The sequence below is a fragment of the Perognathus longimembris genome, chromosome 17 (genome assembly GCF_023159225.1).
Source record: "Perognathus longimembris pacificus isolate PPM17 chromosome 17, ASM2315922v1, whole genome shotgun sequence".
In the NCBI taxonomy this organism is placed as follows: domain Eukaryota; kingdom Metazoa; phylum Chordata; class Mammalia; order Rodentia; family Heteromyidae; genus Perognathus; species Perognathus longimembris.
In genome coordinates this window covers 7,965,638-7,978,225 of record NC_063177.1, presented here as the reverse complement: position 1 = coordinate 7,978,225, position 12,588 = coordinate 7,965,638, and the positions used below count along the sequence as shown (strand labels likewise).

Below are 12,588 nucleotides of genomic sequence, written 5' to 3'. Positions count from 1 at the left end.
TTTATAAACATTAAAATTTTCCCATTTAATTAACATTTCCAGCTGGTGGAAACTGTGGGAGGCATGATAAGAGAGTTAGGCTCAGGGCTAGGAATATGGCTTAGTGGGAGAGTGTTTGCCTAGAATGCATGAGGCCAAGTTCGATTCCTCAGTGCCACATAAACAAAAAAAGAAGAAAAGAGGTTCAATTACTGAAGGAGGCTCTGAGACAAATGACAGGTCTACTTGTATGTTCAGGATGCAGCCCAGTGGTGGAGCACTGGCCTTGCACACATGTGCCTGGTTCCATCCCCAGCACTTCAGAGGGAAAAAAGAAAGCAAGTGTTTCATGGCCCTGGCGCTTTATACATATGAGTTCATCCATGGCATATAATTACATGGATTGCTTTTTTCAGTGGAAACAACAGTGATATTAACTGCAAAAGTTCTCTTGGTGGCTGCAATACCATATAGATGGACCATGTCCCATGCATATATTTAATGCATGGTAATGTGCAGTTCCTTTGAGATAGGACTCTTGTATAGTTCAGGGACTGCCCACCCTCCATGTCTCTGCCTTTCTCCTAGTGCTAGGTATATTTGTGACTACATACAAGACACTCTAATGCCTGCTTGTTTAATGTACAAATGCTAGGCAGGGCAGGGTAGAGATGAGTCTGGCCAAGGAAAGTTTCTGGAAGATGCTGAAGATGAAGGGCTGGAGGAAAGGAGGCACAAAACTGAGTGGGTATAGAGAAAATACACAGCTTGGGCTTATCAGGGGTTAGAGGGTATGAGCTAGCCTCACCGTGTGTGTCAGTCTTCCCAACTATATATATATATAGCCCTAACCTTCATAAAAAGCACTGTTTTAGTTGGGCTGGGGATATAGCCTAGTGGCAAGAGTGCCTGCCTCGGATACACGAGGCCCTAGGTTCGATTCCCCAGCACCACATATACAGAAAACGGCCAGAAGCGGCGCTGTGGCTCAAGTGGCAGAGTGCTAGCCTTGAGCAGGAAGAAGCCAGGGACAGTGCTCAGGCCCTGAGTCCAAGGCCCAGGACTGGCCAAAAAAAAAAAAGCACTGTTTTAGGCTTCAGACTCTCCCCAAACCAGGGGCATGAGAGTTGCTGACCAACTGGGCACAGCAAATCTTGATTCTCCACAGACACTATTTATGTCTTTACCTTGGACTCTGTTAATCAAAACTGACTAGAAAAGAAACTGCCACAGCCTTGAACTTCTCTTTCCCTGCTCTGCTCCCCACTGGGGCGCTTCCAAGGCTTCCATCTGGATAAGGAATAAAAGCGGCACTGGTGGCTCACGCCTGTAATTCTAGCTACTCAGGAGGCTGAGATCTGAGGATCACAGTTTGAACCCAGCCCAGGCAGGAAAGTCCATGAGACTCTTATCTCCAGGACTGGTGTGCACATGCACCCCCTGCCCTACACATGCACAGTTGAGACCTGAGGATTATGGTGTTTTTTTTTTTGCCAGTCCTGGGCCTTGGACTCAGGGCCTGAGCACTGTCCCTGGCTTCTTTTTGCTCAAGGCTAGCTAGCACTCTGCCACTTGAGCCGCAGCGCCGCTTCTGGCCATTTTCTGTATATGTGGTGTTGGGGAATCGAACCGAGGGCTTCATGTATACGAGGCAAGTGCTCTTGCCACTAGGCCATATCCCCAGCCCGAGGATTATAGTTTGAAGCCAGAACAGTCAGGAAAGTCTGGAAGACTGTCTCTAAGTAATCAGCAGAAAAGCCAGAAGTGGATCTGTGGTTCAAGTGGTAGAGCAGACCAGCTTTGAGAGAAATAGGGACATTGCCTAGGACCTGAGTCCAAGCCCCAGTACCAGCATAAGAAGGAAAGAAAGGAGAGAGAGAGAGGGAGAGAGAGAGAGAGAGAGAGAGAGAGAGAGAGAGGAGAGAGAGAGAGAGAGAGAGAGAGAGAGAGAGAGAGAGAGAGAGAGAGAGAAGCCAGCCACTGGTGACTCATGCCTATAATCCTAGCTACTCAGGAGGCTGAGATCTGAGGGCCACTGAAAGCCAGCCAGGGAAGGAAAGTCTATGACTCTTATCTCCAATTAACCACCAGAAAACCAGAACTGGAGCTATGGCTCAAAGTGGTAGAGCACTAGCCTTGAGCAAAGAGAGTTCAAGAATAGTGTTCAGGCCGAGTTCAAGCCCCACATAGGAAAAAAAGGGGGGGGGCGGAGGGAGGAGAAAGGAACGGGAAAGAAAGGAAGAAATGTATAGATGACAGAATGGTTAAAAGGTGGTCAGAAGCTGAGATTTGGCATAACATTTTTTGGAAGTGGCTCAAAGTTGGATCTAGAACTCTGGCCCCTGTCCTCATTCCACTAACAATAACTTTTCTGACATCAGGGCCTGTTTGTCTGTGCCCCAGATTTCTTTCTAGGGTATCTTTGCACCCAGAAAGTAATTCCTCTGGGTTGGCCTGGACTATAGATGAAACACTTGAAGAGGTAGTTTGTTAATACTTGGGAAAAATGCAAATTACTATCAATACTACCCAGTAAGTACCTATTAAAGAATACCTAGTTGCCTGGTTATAGTCTTAAAATCAAACACAAACAGAAGAGAAACAGGAGAGAACTAATGTCCTGAGAAAGTATCATGTGTGCTAAAAGCATACAGGGTAAGATGCTTGTGAACCAACTGCAAGGGAAGCAGAGAGGAGGAGAAAATGGACCCTGTTTTCTTGCTGACCCATGAGTCTTATAATTATAGAAATTTAGACCTGAAAGGATTCATTATGAATACCACAAAGTCTGACAAGCTGCTTGAATGGCAGAAAGATCTGGAACCTTACAGCCTAGAAGGAAAAGTAGAAGTCTTTGGGCAACATAATAAGGCCCAGTAGAGACAATAGAAGGACTGGTCTCCCTGTGGCTCGAGCCCCGCAGTGATTAGTCACTCAGATAGGCCCCAGTGGTACTGCTGCTGCAGCCAGTGCTGGGTGTTGCTGCCAAAGGATGTGAGGGGACAAGAGGACAAGGCAAAGTAAGTTAACAGTGAAGCTGGGCCACAGTCCCAGCTCTTCACACTTGCAGGAAACAGGTTTCTTCCTCCTGTGACCAACCATACCAGGTTACAGTTGAAAGAGGGGCAGGGGAAAGAAAAAGAACTAGGGGCCACTAGGGAAGGAGAATGGAAACCTGTGGTCTAAACAGAGAAGCAACAAGAAGTGACCTGAGAGTTTCAAGCCAGGCAAGTTGACCTGAAAGAGGGCTGCTAGGGCCTGGGGAGCCTTTATTTATCTGGTATCCTGTAAAAGGAGATTGAAAACTGGGCTGGGCTGAGAAGCTGGGCTCCCTCCCACTCCCACCCACAAGAAAACAAAAGGCCCGTTTTCCTGAGCTCTTCCTATAATCCAGAAGGTCCTCAAGAGGAGGAAGAGTGTGGTGAACGCAATGGCAGCACCAAGGAACACCTTAGGGGAGGGGAACTTCAACCTTCCATAAACACATCTGCTCCCTAAAGTCATCTTGCTAGCCCTCCTATGGACTTTGTAAAGCCACCACCAGGAGAAGGGATATGGTTTTCCCCAATAACTCAAGGCTCATAAGGACACAGGCCTTAGCCAGTTGGTATTGGCAGAGATGTGAAAGGAGGTGCAAGTGTTCTGGTATGGAGTCTTAGATATCCTTTAATTAGATATGAGTAGCTTTAAGATGGATGCAAAAGGAAAAAGAAAATGGAAGCAGGAATGTGAGAAAGCCAGCAAGAGTGTAAGAGAGAAAATGGGAATGGGTATGTGGGCGAGAGGGCAGGGAGATGGCAGGAAAAGTCTCATGACATCACCCCCTCCTTATCCAAGCATCCTGTCTAAGCAGACACACAAGACACCAGCCCTAAGGACCCAGAGGGAAAGCAGACAGCAGGTGCCTGCCTCTGTCAAGAGGAGGTAGCCTGTGAGATCAGATTAAGCCTCCATGTATCAGAGCCAACTGTGGGAAGTAAGCAACTTGACCCTTTTTTTTGGCCAGTCCTGGGCCTTGGACTCAGGGCCTGAGCACTGTCCCTGGCTTCTTCCCGCTCAAGGCTAGCACTCTGCCACTTGAGCCACAGCGCCGCTTCTGGCCGTTTTCTGTATATGTGGTGCTGGGGAATCGAACCTAGGGCCTCGTGTATCCGAGGCAGGCACTCTTGCCACTAGGCTATATCCCCAGCCCCAACTTGACCCTTTTGCCACCCCAGAGAGCTCAGGTTGGAGAGCAGACCTAAAGCCTTTGGGATAAGTGAAATATTCCTATGAGGAGAAAGGAAGCAAATGCTGAAGGGCTCACCAGAGCACCTTGTCAGTGAACCATATACTGAAGAGAACAAACCCTTTCTCATACTGTCATCTCACACTCTTGCTTATATATTTTTCTCCTACACACATCTTTAACTATTCACACCTAATTCCCTATTATTTATCATGTCCATTAATAGCACTGTCATAAAGCCTTCCAAAAATTCATTTTCATAATACTGAAACAAACTGAAGATATGGAAACAAAGGACTTTTCTCATAATTTGTTTTTCTTTTTCTGATGATTCCGTATTCTTTACCTTATACACGGTGTATTCATGTGCACATCTGTGGGAGAATGGGAGGAGGGTACAGAATCAGAGGAAAAGGGTGAAAAGGTGCAGCAGTTGAGTGCACTGAAATTGATGAAAGTGAACTATGCAACTCAAGGGTGGAGATGGGAGGGAGGGAATGGGAGAGAAAGAAGGAATGGATTATACTATGCAAAAGGAAATGTATTTATTTCCTGACATATGTAAAGGTAACCCCACTGTATATCACCCAAGTTACAATACTTCGAAGAATCAACTCTTGTCATACAAGTAAAATTAACTTCTGGGAACATCCACTGCTTTATCTTTTGTTTTTTGTCAGCCCGGGGCTTGAACTCAGGGCCTGAGCACTGTCCCTGTCTTCTTGTTTTGCTCAAGGCTAGCACTCTACACTTGAGCCACAGTGCCACTTCCAGCTTTTACTATATATGTGGTACTGAGGAATAGAACCCAGGGCTTCATGTATACGAGGCAAGCACTTTACCACTAGGCCATATTCCCATCTCCCATCCACTGCTTTATCATACCAATTTTAAATATTCAAAATATATTAAAATTTTTAAGAAAAAAAAGAGCTAATTTTCCCAACTCAACTTACTGTCTGAAAACAACTCCACTCTGCTTGTCCTTGCTATCATACTGAGGAACTCAGTCAGCTTCTATTCTGATTGTGTACTGAGGCACTAGTCCACTGGGTATCCATATTTTCAAGTGTTTTCATGGGAAAGCAGCACAGGAAAGAGGAAATCAAGTAGACTCCAAGATCAAAGAAGAGGGAAAGAAAGCAGAGGGGTTCCTGTGTTAGGAACAAGGAGTGATTATAACTTATTTCTTCTGGGGATCTAAGCCAGGAAGACATGTGAAACACACACAGGCGTGTATGCAGATACATGCAGAGACAGAAACAAGTTAGGACACGACACATTCATGAACACAAATACCATTCTCATCATAAATTAGTCAGAGCAAAGGGTCTTGCCTGCAGCAAGGAGGGTGGGAATCTTCCTTCCACCTTCCATACATAATTTTGCTGCCTCCATCCCTGCTTGGCTCCCCACAGACTTAGTGGACACTCAATAAACAATGAATGTCCCAGGCTGGCTGCCTGGCCCAGAGGAGGTGGCAGGTGACATGTAGGGAAGCTACATGAGAGAGGTTTTGGGGTTGTGCAAAGTAGAAGATTGCAGTAGAGGAGGAAGGGGGGAGGAAAAGGGAATCAGAAATCAAGCAGCCTTGTGCTGGTTCTAAAATGGCCACAGGCAAGGCAGGGACAGATGGTCCCTTTCTGATGCTGAGCTGGGAAAGTAGAGAAAGGGAAAAGGAAAAAATAAATACCACCACAGTCAGGAATTTAAAAATAAACTGAAAAACCTAAAAGATAAACAGCTTGCTTCTGAGGTTCCGCCTGGCTACAGTCCTGTAAGGAAAAATAGGGAGCTATAGGCCAGGAAGGCCGAGCCCTAGCCCGAGGTCGGGAACTGCTGGATCCATTCCAAGCATTGGCCTGACCCTAGCTGGAAAATCCTGCAAATCATCCAGACAGCCAAGATGGTGTCTTGCCTTTACCTTTCCTGTCCTCCTTCCCATATCTCGCCTCAGGTAAGTAAGGTCTTAGCTTTTAACGTTACAAAAGCTGTCAGAGAGGGGCTGGGAATATGGCCTAGGGGCAAGAGTGCTTGCTTCCAATACAGGAAGCCCTGGGTTCAATTCCTCAGCAGCACATATATAGAAAAATCCAGAAGTGGCTCTGTGGCTCAAGTTGGCAGAGTGCTAGCCTTGAGGGAAAAGAGCCAGGGACAGTGCTCAGGCCCTGAGTTCAAGCCCCAGGACTGGCAAAAAAAAAAAAAAAAAGCTGTCAGAGAAGCTTAGGTTGTCTCCACAGTTCCTGTCCCTGGTGAGTAATCTACTTCATCATTTAATGGCAGCTGCCATCATCCAATGGCCCAATGCTTTACAGCCTATAAGGCCTTTCAGTTGTTAGCTCATTTATACTTCAGACTGGCAGGGAAGTTAGGCAGGAATTTTCATTCTACTTCACAGATGAGAAAAACCAAAGCTCTGACAAGTTAAAAGTTGGTCAAAGTAAAGTCAGAATTCAAGCTTGTTTACTTTTCTGAAGACAACACACACTGTCCCCTACCAGCTCTGTCCATTCGATTCCATTTGCAGACCAAAGAATAGTAAGTGCTCAGGCTCACACATGACTGCCTTAGAGCTGACTGTTCCCGCTATGGTTTACCTGGAGCCTTTCCAATTGCCATATGGTGCTCTTTTTGTTTCTTGCTTATGTGGAGAAGAAGGGGGGAGGGGGCACAGCACAGGAGCCCTGCACTCTACCAAGTCTCTTTTAAGTTCTTCTAGTGCCACACCTTTTCTCCCTTCTGTGTCTTTGCACCTACATTTCTTTAGTCCAAGCTCATCATTCCCCTCTTCTTATCTCAGGCCTATCCCTCCAGACTTCAGTTTAAACATCCTACCACCAAGAAGTGCTCTTGCCAATCCCTGCTCCCACAGCACCCTTTCATGACACCAATTACATTTTTTTTTTTTTTGCCAGTCGTGGGCCTTGGACTCAGGGCCTGAGCACTGTCCCTGGCTTCTTCCTGCTCAAGGCTAGCACTCTGCCACTTGAGCCACAGCGCCGCTTCTGGCCGTTTTCTGTATATGTGGTGCTGGGGAATCGAACCTAGGGCCTCGTGTATCCGAGGCAGGCACTCTTGCCGCTAGGCTATATCCCCAGCCCCACCAATTACATTTTTGTAATGACATTCTGCTTCTCTGTCTCCTCAGGTAGACTGAGTTCTTGGGGACCAGGATGCACTCAATATCTGTCTGTTGAGTGAATGGATACAAGAAAGTTGGTGTTACCTAGACAATACTGCCTTGTTCCTTAAGGCACTGGTTTCTAACACTATTGTGGGTTACCTTCATCCTTCCAAAATGACTCCTAAGCACATTAGGGCAACTACTAAAAGTGAATCTTTCTTGGTGATGTCAATCAGCACCCCATAATTCAAGTGCTTGGTTAAAATAAGTATTACTAGAAAGTGGACTTTCTTTTTTATTGGTCATGGGCTTGAACTCAGGGGCGGGTGCTGTACTTGAACTTTTTCACTCAAGGCTAGAATTCTACCACTGTAAGCCACAGCTCTACTTCCAGTTTTCTGGTGGTTAAATGGAGGTAAGTCTTATGGACTTTCCTGCTAGGGCTGGCTTCAAACTGCTATGCTTAGATCTTAAGTCTCCTGAGTAGCTAGGATTATAGGCATGAGCCACTGGCACCTGGCTGAAAGTGGACTTTGTTAAAGGAGAGAACTATTCAAGGGTGAGCAAAACCTTAGGAACACTAAGACCACAGAAGGTAACAGGACCAGAACAGATGGAACAAAGGCTTCCTGAAGGGAGTAAGAGTTAAAGAAAGCTGAGCAAGGTGAGAAGAGCAGAAAGGCCTCACCTGTTAGAAGATGGCCTATCAGAAAAGTTCAAGTATATGAGGCTGGGTGCTGGTGGGTCATGCCTGTAAGCCTACCTACTCAGGAGGCTGAGATCTAAGGAACATGGTTCAAAGCCAGCTTGAGTAGGGAAGTCCCTAAGACTCTTATCTCCAACTGTGGTTGGAAGTGGTGAGCAATAGCCTTGAGCAGAAAAAGCTCAAGGACAGAGCCCAGGCCCTGAGTTCAAACGCTATGAGGATGCATGAGGATGACTCATGGTGAAGCAGAAAAGGGAGCCAGAACTGTGGGAGATGCAATGAGAAGGAATGGTTAGGGTTTTTACTGTACCCAGAGCCCCCAAAGCCTGGGCTCCAGCTCTGGCTCTGATTCTTTTATATAATTTAGGCAATAGAGCAAATCACTTAATCTCTCTTATGGCCTCTTTCCCTTATCTACCCAATCTCATTTCATAAAAAATCATGGATATAAAACCACTTTGAAATCCATGAAATGCTACAGATTTGCACAGAGTTACTATAAAGAAGGGCATTCCCAGAGGGCAGAAAAATTGGGCAAGAGGTAATTTACTAAGATGGTTGGTATTCCTGGAATTTAGGGTAGAGTGGTAGCTCAGGAGGAAACAGGATGAAAAGGTAGCTCTGAGGCACATGAGAAAAGGACAGAGGCCAAATCTCTGGAAGCAGACACCAGGGAGAGGCAGAGATCAGAGTATAGAAGCAGGAGGAGCAGGCGGGTGGGTAGGCAGAGAGAGGCCAGGCCCATTTCAACAGGCAGAAACCAGGCTAACGGAGGAAGACAGAAGACAACACTAGTAATCAGGGGTTGGGTAATAATAAGGCTTCTCCCTGCTGGTTTTCAATTGTAGCGCAAACAAATCATTATACCTCATTGCCAGCCTCCTACTGTTGGAAGTCAGGTGTCCACAAAACCAAAGAAAGAGACTGGAGAAGCTTGTGTGATCATGCTGGGCTTCATAACTGGGTACAAGTCATGCTTCCTATCTTGTTCTCCCTCTATTTTGCTTCTAATCCAGAAGTCCAATCAATTGTCATGAGAGCAAAGGAAAAGGCTGTGAAAGATCAGGGTATAATGAAGAAAGACAAGAAGCAGGAAAGCTGAGTCAGGGGAAGAGCAAGGGGAGGGTGGGGCTGGCAGGGAGGGGATGAGGACTGTCTGAATCACAGACTAGCAAAGGAGGACCAGGACCACACTCCATAGGGTGGAGACCAGATATGCTCTGGCTCCACCAAAGACCAACCCAAAATAAATTACTGATGAAGGGCTATAGGTAAGAGAGAGGAGGAACTTCCTGACTAACAGGATAGAGCAAGCATGCTCATTTTTACCATGCCTGTCTTCTTTCTTGTAATTAAAACAACAACAACAACAAAAAAAAAAACTTCCCTGACTCATTGAACTAATGAAGCAGTTCATGCATTCATTTAACAAACGTTGAATGCTTGGGATTTAGGCACTTCAAGCAACTAGAATGTGGGCTGAGAATGTGACTTAGTGGTAGAGTGCTTGCCTAGCATGTAGGAAGCCCTGGGTTCAATTCCTCAGTACCACATAAACAGAAAAGGCCAGAAGTGGCATTGTGGCTCAAGTGGTAGAGTGCTAGCTAGCCTTGAGCAAAAGAAGCTCAGGGACAGTGCCCAGGCCTTGAGTTCAAGCCCCAGGACTGGCAAAAAAAGAAAGAAAAGGAAAAGAAACTAAAATGTGGCAGGCAATGAACGATAAAAAATAGGCCTCTCCTTCGTGGAGCTGGCAGTCCAGTTTTGGAAGCACACCTTAAAAGAAAAACATAATTAAACAACATGCAAGGGGCTGGGAATATGGCCTAGTGGCAAGAGTGCTTGCCTTGTATACATGAAGCCCTGGGTTCGATTCCCCAGCACCAAATATATAGAAAATGGCCAGAAGTGGCACTGTGGCTCAAGTGGTAGAGTGCTAGCTTTGGGCAAAAAGAAGCCAGGGACAGTGCTCAGGCCCTGAGTGCAAGGCCCAGGACTGGCCAAAAAATAATAATAATAAATTAAACAGCATGCAACAGTGAGAAACTGAAGAAAAAGTACTGAGCACTGCCACAAAGATGAAAGACAGGTAATGATAGGGAAGGGCCAAGCAAAGACCAGGAAGGAAGTACTACATACGCTGGGACCAAAAGGACAAGTAAAACTTAACAAATGGGGAGGGGGAGAAGCAAAGGTTTTAAGGCAAAAAAGAAGTGTAAGTCTCCAGGCAGTGGAAGAAACTACACATCCTCACCCAGCCCTGAGTCAGTGCCTATGGTAACATTCATACAGACTTGTGTAGATGTCTCCCCTCTCAGATCCCAAGTGTATCTTGACCAGAATTTCCCTAAGGGTGAGGCATAAGCATTCCCTTGCAGGTTGAATGCTTCCTCTGGGTAGGTCCAGAGCTTTCCCAAAAAGCATATGGGGCCAGAGTGACTGCACAGGACTGCAGGAATTCCTGACTCAGGAGGCAGGACAAACACGAGTTACATGTTCTGTTGTGATTTTCAAGTCATTCTTTCTTCCAGAGGAGCTGGAAGGCTTTCAGTAAATGACAGAAATTCTAGGACAGGTAAAGGGAGCCAGGGGCCGAGAACTCAAGGCCTATACCTGGGGCTGTGATTCAGCCATTAAAACTAAAATCAATAGGTTGAGTGGTTTTCTCTCTCTTAAATAAAACACTGGGTCAGGAGCAAAGGAATGTTAACTAAACCAAGAGAAACTCATTTCTGAGTACTTTCTTCAATAATAAGCACTTACCAGGCAAAGCAGTTCCCATCACTATTATTTAATCCTCTGAACAGCCTGATCAGGTGGGTTGTCTTGTCCTCATTTTACAAAAGACAAAAATGAGGCATCTAGTGTTGACACTTGCTAAAGACCATACAGTAGGTGGCAGAACTGGGACAGACCTACACTGTGGGAAGAGCCACACCTATTCTAGGTTTCTCCTGATCCTTAAGGCCCAAGTAAAATTCCCTGCTTTCACAAATCATCTCACTTGTTTTTCCAAGTAAAATTCCCTGCTTTCACAAATCATCTCACTTGTTCTGACTGCTCTTCCCTGTCAACAATGACGGACTAAGAACAGTTCTGAGGTGCCCAAGGCCACCTAACTTCTTATTCTGTGTCCTTCCCACAGATCACACCCACCTGAGATCCTCATGTAATGGGAACTATGTCTCTTTTAGAGCAGCTCTGAGACCCTAGACCATCCTCTACCTGAATATCATGTCTCTCAACCCCTTTTTGCCCAGCTTAATACATCAACACCACTTCATGCAAGCATTTTTCCTTCTAGAGAATGTAAAAAAAAAAATCCCGTATTTGATCTACTGTCTTAGTATTGAAAACGAACAGCATGACACAACCACAATGTAGGCACTTGAAAATCTCTAGGTAGGAAAGAAAAAGGCCCCCTGGGGTCTAGAGAGCCCTTAGCAATCACATGATCCTGCCAGTTCTCTGCAAGAAATCAGCCTCTGCTCACAGGAAAAGCACACAAACCAGAGCCCTGCCCTAGTGAACTGAATCACCTCCCGGGTAGGGCTTGGGTATATATGGGTTTTTAAGACTACCCAGGTGATTATGATTAAGCCTCTGAAAGCCTCAGTTGTTCAGGTGAGAAAACTAAGTCCCAGGGAGACTTAAAACTAGAAATGGAACCAGGTCTCCAGGCTCCTAATACCATGCTCCCTCCATGGATCAGATCACATTGTCAAAGGCAGTTGTCCCAGCTGAAGAGGCCTACATGCCAACAGGTCTCCAATCCAGAGCTTGCTAGAGACACCAATTTTATTCAAGCAAGTCACCATGCCATGGCAGGAAATCTGAGTAATAGCAGGGCAATTCTTGTTAAATTATGAAATATACCTAATCTGCAGACTGCACCTAGTACTCCAGGATGATTGTCACATGACTATACAACCTCGTCACATTTCATCTCTGGTGGGAACTGAGCCACCCAGCAGAGTAACCAAGCCCGCACATCAGTCTTCCAGTCAAGTCAGCTCTGGAACCCTTGCCTACTCGCTGCTGGCACCTTTTGAAATGTAAGATGGATAGGAAATGCCCTACTTTAGGTACAAGCACTTAAATTACTTTTTACTTCTTGGGGTGGTGATAACATCTAGGCATGCATAATACCAGACCACAGGATAACCCCTCAGGAAGATAAGAGTTCTAGGAGGCAGCAATTGAAACATTCCTTCGTTCAAACTGTGAGGCTCAGTCTCTCAATCTAAGAAAACAAGCAGGCTGTGCAGAGGGAGGACCTGTGCTGAGTATTGGGCAGCCACTGAAAGTGATGTGCATGCAGCCTTCCCTAAGGTCCTCTACAGCAGACAGAGAAAAAGGCCTCATGAGCTTACTAGCTTTTCCTTGAGATTCAACACTGTTTTGAGGAAATACAGAAGATTCATGCTGTAGGCTTTTACTTGGCAATCCAGGACAGCCCCAGTCAGTACACCCTTACAATATCATCCCAACTCACCACCCAGAGATCTCTATTGCCCAGATTTTTTCTCTTAAAAAAATATTATTATAGAGGTG

The 12,588-nt window shown here is 45.8% G+C and overlaps 1 protein-coding gene and 1 long non-coding RNA gene across 11 annotated transcripts in view; one reads left to right on the top strand and one right to left on the bottom strand.

Moving 5' to 3' along the window:
* Mink1 (misshapen like kinase 1) overlaps positions 1-12,588 on the bottom strand; it is a 52,636-nt gene that overhangs the window by 28,127 nt on the left and 11,921 nt on the right. The window lies entirely within an intron of this gene.
* LOC125366437 lies at positions 62-3,458 on the top strand. Its single transcript, XR_007213837.1, has 3 exons — positions 62-74; positions 176-182; positions 3,101-3,458. It is a non-coding gene; the product is annotated as an uncharacterized LOC125366437 (long non-coding RNA).